Raw genomic sequence first — 7,870 nt, 5'->3', positions numbered from 1 at the left:
TCGAGGCGCTCTCGCCCGCCGTCACCGCGGCCGCGCGGGCGCTCATCGCGCTGCACGTCACGTGAGTGCTCATCATCATCATCATCATCATCATCATCATCATCATTTTCTTCATCACCGGCACGGACGGCTATTACCGTTGATTGTCATCATTATCGGCACTGCTATTTCCGTTATTACCAATGTCGTTATTATCGTTATTATTATATTAAAAAATCATATCACGTACAACGCTGTTAACAGGCAGGTGTTTGTGTGCAGGTCGCGGCGCGGGCTCGCCGCTCGCGCGGAGATGGGCGCGCGGCTGGTGCGGCTGGCGCCGCTGGCGCCGCTCGCGCCGCTGCTGCGCGACCTGCGCCTGCCGCCCGACTGCGCCGCGCCCGCGCACCGACAGGTAGGGGGCGTGGTAGAGTCCGTGTAGAGTGTGTGTGCGCGTAGAGTGCGTGGTAAAGGACGTGGTAGAGTGTGAGGTAGAGTGTGTGGTAGAGTGCGTGATAGAAGGCGTTGTAGAGTGCGTGGTAGAGTCCGTGTAGTGTGTGTGCACGTATAGTGCGTGGTAGCGGGTGTGGTAGAGGCCGTGGTAGAGGGTGTGGTAGAGGGCGTGGTAGAGGGCCTTCAGTGTGCTTGTAGAGTGCGTACTGTGTGTTCGTTGTGTGCGTGCTGTGTTTGCTGTGAGCGTATGGAGTGCATGTAGAGGGCGTATAGTATGTGTGCTCTGCACGTGTAAAATCCGTGACTACACGCACTCTTATTAACAATCGACCAAATTACATAAGCACGCACGCACATACGCTCACGCCCGCACACACACACACACAAACACGCACACATCCAATTGATTGTACCAACGAAATAAATATTACTATGCGTTGCTTGAGGAATGTTTTCATAAACAATCTGAATCATTGAGAAATTTTGAAAGAATAGAAAAAATTTGATCACGAGGCAGGATTCGAACCTGCGTATCTTGCCTAACCGTAGCAACGCCTAGCCTCTCGGCCACCCGTGATCCTGCCATCCTGCCATACGCAGGTTCGAATCCTGCCTCGTGATCAAATTTTTTCTATTCTTTCAAAATTTCTCATTTATAAAGCATTTCAATGCTATAAAACTAAAAATTAAATCTGAATCATTTCCCATATACAAGCATACTTTTTAATCTTTCACATTACCTACACTCTGTCGCATCCCCGTCGGCAGATCGCTGCGGAGCTGGCGGAGCGCGCGTCGGAGCTGTGCCTCGAGTCGGCGCAGAGCTCGCCGCTGTCGGCGCCGCGCGGCGCCGCCGCCCACTGACCGGCGCGCGCGCATGCGGGGCCCGGGGCAGTTCTAGAAACTTTTTTAACCCCCGCTCCCACCTCGAAGAAGCGAGATTTTAAGACCCTTTTTTAACTCTCCTCCCTCGAAGAAAGGTATTTTAGACCCCCCTCCCCCCCCCTTCCCTGCCCGAAGAAGGGTATTTTAAGCCTTTTTCTAAACCTCTCTCCCCACCCCTGAAGAAGGAAAGGACAGGGATGAGGGGTTCTTAAAAAAGTGACACACTGTGACAAGGTTGGCAAAGTGTGTCGGTTTTTAAGAACCAGCCCTTATCCCGTGATGTGACGTCACATTTATTAAATTTTATACTTTTAAAAAACGTAATAAACAAGTCATATTCACAGTCAGATCCAGTTTGTTTATTTTTTATTTGGCATCAATTTGCAAGTTGCATTGTGACGTCACAAACAATTTATTATAACGAGTGTATTGTATATATTTCGGGTGGTCGCGGGTTCGATCCCCGTCGGATTCAAAGCGTGTCGCTGGCCTGGCCATTGTTAATCTCTTGTTGCCTATATAAATTAAAAATAATTCAAAATTAATGTACAAATTTCTATTTAAAATCGTTCGAAAAATTTAAAAAAATCCACCAACACATATATTTTTTTTAAATACATGTAGATTACATATTTAATTTTGTATAATAATTCAAATATTTAGTTTTAAAACATTTCAATAGTTCACACAACACATTGTAAGAGCGCGTTTAATCGAAATGACATGTCGGTAAACTGATCACAGAGGGCTAGTTTTGTAAGAGAAATCTCTAGAATTCTCTATATTATTCCAATAATTATTATTTTTCTTATAATACGGTCTACATTCGATTAAACGCGATTCATTGCCTCGGTTATGTAATATTTTTTAGTTGTTTTTTTTCGATAAGTTCTTGTGCTATTTTCACTTTACATGCATGCCATTGCGTTTTTTTTTTTTTATAAATTTCATTAAATTTATGAAACTTTTGACTGAACGCATAATTAACATTCTGTGAGATTCCAGAGAAACTCTACTATATAATTTTAATATAGATAGTTGATTTTTTTTTGTGATTTAATGTAATAAAGATATAATAAAAAATTGTGTACGTATCGAACCAAAAGTAGGAGAAGTTTCATTAGTAGGTAAGTCTATCATAAAAGCAAGCGTACACGCGTAAATAGACTAGTATAGTCCAATAATTTTGTATTTCATTTGTAAGTGTAATTCGTGTAACGAAGTGTCTATTTTATGTTATTTTTTTTTATTAAAACTACCTACAGTATGCGAAGGTTTTGGCCAAATTATCACAGATAATATTCATAGACGTAAATAAAAAATGTTTTTATATAAAGTAATAGAAGTAACCATACGAGTTTATCGTATATTTATAATTTAAATTCATCTTAAATAAGCATGTTATCGTCGATTAATAATTTATGATAAAATTAGCTACATTCAATGAAATAATTTGGTTGCATGAATTATAAACAAGAAAAAATGTTTTTTATTCAATATTATTAACTCGTATGGGAAATCGAAATCTCCATATTGTAATATAATAACATAAATAAACTTTTTTAATCGCCATAATCAGCTACCGAACTGTCAAATGTCACTTTGACGGTTCCAGTTTTGCGCGGCAAATTTATAAATAAAAAAAAACTGTATTATGTTACAGTGTTTTTTTAATAAATGAATTATAGGTTTTGATAAAAAATGAATAAATTTGTCTGAATTTAAAATGTTCACAGTTTGATATCGGTTTGAAATAAATTATACAAAATAATCGGAAAGCGCATAACGCGCTTTTCGTAGGTATTTTAACAAATTAGTTAAATATTAATTTAGTTGTAAAATACGTTATTTTGTTGTAATTTTGAATATTGTAAGGAATCTAATTTAGAGTTAGATTTTTCAAATTTAGATTAAGAATAATTTGTCATTGTAATAAATATTTTTGGAATTAATGGTCTTTTTTAATTTTTTTCTTCATCTTTGTTTATCGAATTGGGATAAATGTTTGAAGGCAGTTAACGTATAGACATATACAATAATAATAATTTAGCTCCCATTCGAATAAAGTCCCATGTCCCCTAGTGGGTTATGGGGCAGATATACATCTGTTTCACTGATCGATTTTCTTTATGGACAAGTTAGTGATCAGCCTTCTGTGTCCTGCAAGACCGAGACATTATTTGTGAGTCCACCAGGAATCGAACCCAGAACGTCTAGGATATTTGCTCACGTGTTAACCACTGTCAGGGAGGCGGCGTTTACTACAACTGAAATTCATTCGACCTGGACGAGGTCGCAGGCAGAACTTAAATATTTACATAGGTTACCTACTTTTATAGGCGCCAGTCATTGTATTTTGGCTAGATTTCTGTGCCTGAAGTAAATAAAGATGGCGGAACTACATAGCCTAGCCCTCGACATTTTGCACATTATGTCTTATTTTTCTCTGTTTATTAAGAATGTTTGTAGTATTAAACTCTAAAGAAACTTTGGACGCATATAACATTAAAATAGATTATATTATTTCGGAGTAAAATCACTCTATCTATAAAAAAACACCATAAAAATATATTTCGTAATAAAGACCTAATCATTCAGACACGTAGACAGTGGAAAGCGACTTTGTTTTATACTATCTAGTGATTGGTTTTACAGCCTTGTACTATAGCATACATATGTATATTCTGTCGCTGAATAACTCAAGAGCAGTCATTTTTAGATTAATATCTTATCACGCTAATATTATAAATATGAAAGTTGTTTGTTTGAACGTTTGTCCGTCAATCACGCTGATACTATTGAACGGATCTTAATAAAATTTAGCATACAGACAGGGTATGAGCTAACTTTTTATGAAATGGGAATCTTGATATCCGGGCGGAGCCGGGTCAAGCGTCTAGTCTATACATAAAATAGAAACTGGATCATTTCTGTTCAACATGGATTTACATAAGACCCAAAACAATAAATATTTTCTCTTTGTTTGTATGCGCCTAAATCTTAATCATATAAAAACCATTGAGTAGATTTTGACATTTTTTATGGTGATATGCCAATTTTAGGTGAAACTTCTAGGTTTCATTTCAACAAAAAAAGGATTTCAAAATTCTAAGGATTGTAAAACACCTCTTTCACATTAGAATTTATAAATTGCGCTAGATGGCGCTATGTTAAATATGTCATGTATAATAACTGGTCATTTTTTTTGACCACGCGTGTGAATTGGCGGACGGAAACCTAGTAATATATAGTAATTAAACGCATCTTTAACAAAACTACATACCAGCTACCTCTCATGAGATGAAACGTTAATATAATTACGTTCCCAATATAACATTAATCTATCCTTAGATAAGTAGGCGTAAACATGACCGATATATATTCGTAGATAAATCCCACACAAAATCTCATCCAAGTGTAAAATACACCTGAATCTCTTGAATATTCATGATCTAAAGAAGTATAAAACCGCGAAAATGTCTTGCAACATCACACTCACAAGCAAACCTCGATACAATGAAGGTACAAATCGTTCTGTTGTCTCTGGTACTGCTGGTGAGAGCGGAGCCGAATGTATACTGTGGGCGGCGGCTGGCGATGGCTCTAGCGATGGTGTGTGGATATGATGAGAAGCGAGACACTGGAGCTTGGATGCTGGACAGGAGCCAGACCGGTCCGTATGTGAGAACGGAGCCTTGGCTGGGCGGAACTGCGGCCGGAGCGGGAGTGGGGTCTTGGCTAGCTTTGGACACTCCAGCGAATCATAAGGCAGGGAATGATGTGGGAGCCCGGTTCGCGCTACCAGCTGAAGATAAAACAGACAAGCTTTGGCTGGCACTGCAGACTGAAGCGAGTCACAAAGAACCCTGGTTAGCGCCACACACAGCGCGGACTGCCAGTCGCAGCAAGCGGCAGATCGTCATGGAGTGCTGCCTGAAGGCCTGCTCTGAAGATGAGCTCATGACTTACTGTTAATAATATATTTATTTGTTAATTGTACAAAATATCAAAGCGAATTTACAAACAAAAATAACTAAATAATTTTTGATTAGAATATAATCTAAGAATAAAATATCATGTTAACATATAGTTTGGTTTTCATTTTTATAATCCTTTTCTATGGACTAGATTTCAACCCGCGGCTTCGATCGCGTGGACTGCAAAATTTTACACTTCTTGAATAAGACTTCTCTGTGTGACATTTTTTACAACTTAAGATGCGTATATCTCAATCAGCCATTAATTTAACCGTTCATTGAAACCTCTATGGCATTTTTAAATATCCAATGAAACCTTATGTTGCCCAGTGAATCTTACGCGATTGAACCATATAAACGGACACTTAGACAAACAGAAAAAAATAACTAACCAATTCTTTGAGCTCTGTAGAACATTCATACAGCATAACACAATCTCGCGTGATAGATATAGTGAAATAGTTTTTACATATTACGGCGATATATTGTAATAACAACGAACAAATTAACCATTAAAACGTTCGGCTCTGCCCTCAATATAATAAGTTTTATATTGAGTTGAGATCAAGTTGAAAAACATGTAAAAAACTTTTTTTATATGAGTTAGGCAGATGTTTGACGTTTTTATATAGTAGTAAGTCACGTCTTCCTTGAAGATGCTTATTAACTCGTCTCTTGAACGTAACCATGTTGTGGTTCTCTGGTAAGACAGAAAGTGGCAGAGAATTCCACACCTTGACTGTTCGCCTTATAAAAGACGACGCAAAGCGTGCTGTGCGAGCAGTCGCCATTTCCACCAAGAAGGGATGGTATCCCGCCATGCGACTATATGTTAGAAGACAAAAGGGAAGCAGGGATGAGACTGTGTCATTCTGTTGCGCATTGAGCGAAGTGTAAACGATAGAACACCGAAAGGCTGACAACTTTCTTGATCCTATGAAGTAAGGCCATTAGCCACCTCCTTGACGCAGTGGTTAACGCGTGCACATTGAACCCTGGGGTTGTTTTGTCCCGGGTTCTATTCCCGGTGAGGATACACAAAAAAACGGTCAGGCAGGACACGAAGACTGACCTACTTATCCATAAAGACAACCGATCAATGAAACAGACGTATATCATCTGCCCCAAACCCCACTAGGGGACACGGGACTTCACTTTAAATACAAAACTAAAAGTAGATTTTAATTTATAAATTCCACACTGCACAGACTTAGAGTTGCCACTAGAAACCCCTTAACTTATTTTGGTATTATCTATTTTTAATAGACGTTACCAAAAACTAGGGAGGTTCTGTATTTATTTATTTTTTTATTTTGTTGCTCCATAACTCCATATAATATCCAGTTGTTATCAATATCCCATCTATCCAATGCTTCAATGCTTCGGTTTAGAAACTTAGACAAATCTGTCTTATTCCACTTACTTATCTATACTAATATGATAATGCTGAAGCGTTTGTTTGTTTGAACACACAAATCTCAGGATAATGGTCCGATTTGAAAAATTCTTTCAGTGTTAGATAGCCCATTTATTGAGGAAGGCTATAGACTGTCCACGGGCGAAGCCGGGGCGGATTGCTAGTTCCAATATAAGATAGACGTAGTCTATCTGTCATTAGGAGGGCGAATAAAGATAAGGAGATAACGTTAACAGCTCAGGCTCATCCCTTGTAGCTGCATTACGCCTCCGCTATCTCTAGTAAAGTCAATCGCTTATTCGTCAATATTGGCCAGTAATGCGATATACAACTTTAAAAAAATAATACTAAAATTTTGTGACATAAAATCATGATTTCCAATAAAAAAAATAAACGTTTTAGTAGCCACAATATGGAATTATTAGGTGATAGTAACTACTCGGGTTGACTCTTTATAAAATCCTTCTAATTTTATAAATGCAAAAGTTTGTAATGATGTGTGTTTGTTACTCTTTCACGCGAAAACTACTGAACCGATTGCAATGAAATTTGTTACATAGACAGCTGGACAACTGGAATAACACATAGCCATTTTTTTATCCCGATATTTCTACGGGATACGGACTTACGCGGGTGAAACCGCGGGGCGCAGCTAGTTATATTATAATCTGTCACCCAGGACCATGAAGCTAGTATCATGTTATCTGTGATGAAGCTTTCTTCTTGAGAAATGTTTGAAATAGATCTAATTTATGTCTTAAATGCGAAGCGTTTCTTAAATTGCCAATAAATAAATATCACGTTGTGGCTATTTACTATGACCACAACGCATTTTGAGCAAAAATGATTAATGACCGTTTTCGGTCTTTGAGCGGAACATCTATAATGTTTAGAAATTAAAGACTTTTTAACGGATTTTAAAAGCGATTTATTCATAAATCGCTCGCTGTAGTAGTGTTCGAAACGTCGGGTTAATAATATAATTAATAAATCGTGTTTAAAATCCGTTAAAAAATCAAATATTACTCGCGTAAAATCAAACACAGGAAAATCTATAATGCTTTTTCAAACTAATTAGGTAAGTACCGTGAAACCCGCCAACTTTGTTTTTCAGGTGTAACATTGGCCAGTTATCAAAAATAAGCAAAAGTTGTAATAG

The 7,870-nt window shown here is 37.9% G+C and overlaps 1 long non-coding RNA gene across 1 annotated transcript; it reads left to right on the top strand.

Annotated features, from left to right (window-relative positions):
• Window positions 1-2,645, top strand: LOC119838429. Its single transcript, XR_005288198.1, has 3 exons — window positions 1-61; window positions 244-394; window positions 1,201-2,645. It is a non-coding gene; the product is annotated as an uncharacterized LOC119838429 (long non-coding RNA).
• The last annotated feature ends 5,225 nt before the right edge of the window (window positions 2,646-7,870 follow it).

Source organism: Zerene cesonia, unplaced genomic scaffold, assembly GCF_012273895.1.
Source record: "Zerene cesonia ecotype Mississippi unplaced genomic scaffold, Zerene_cesonia_1.1 Zces_u003, whole genome shotgun sequence".
Taxonomy (NCBI): Eukaryota; Metazoa; Arthropoda; class Insecta; order Lepidoptera; family Pieridae; genus Zerene; species Zerene cesonia.
Note: the sequence above shows the minus strand (reverse complement) of the source record. Positions and strands in the feature narration are given on the sequence as shown.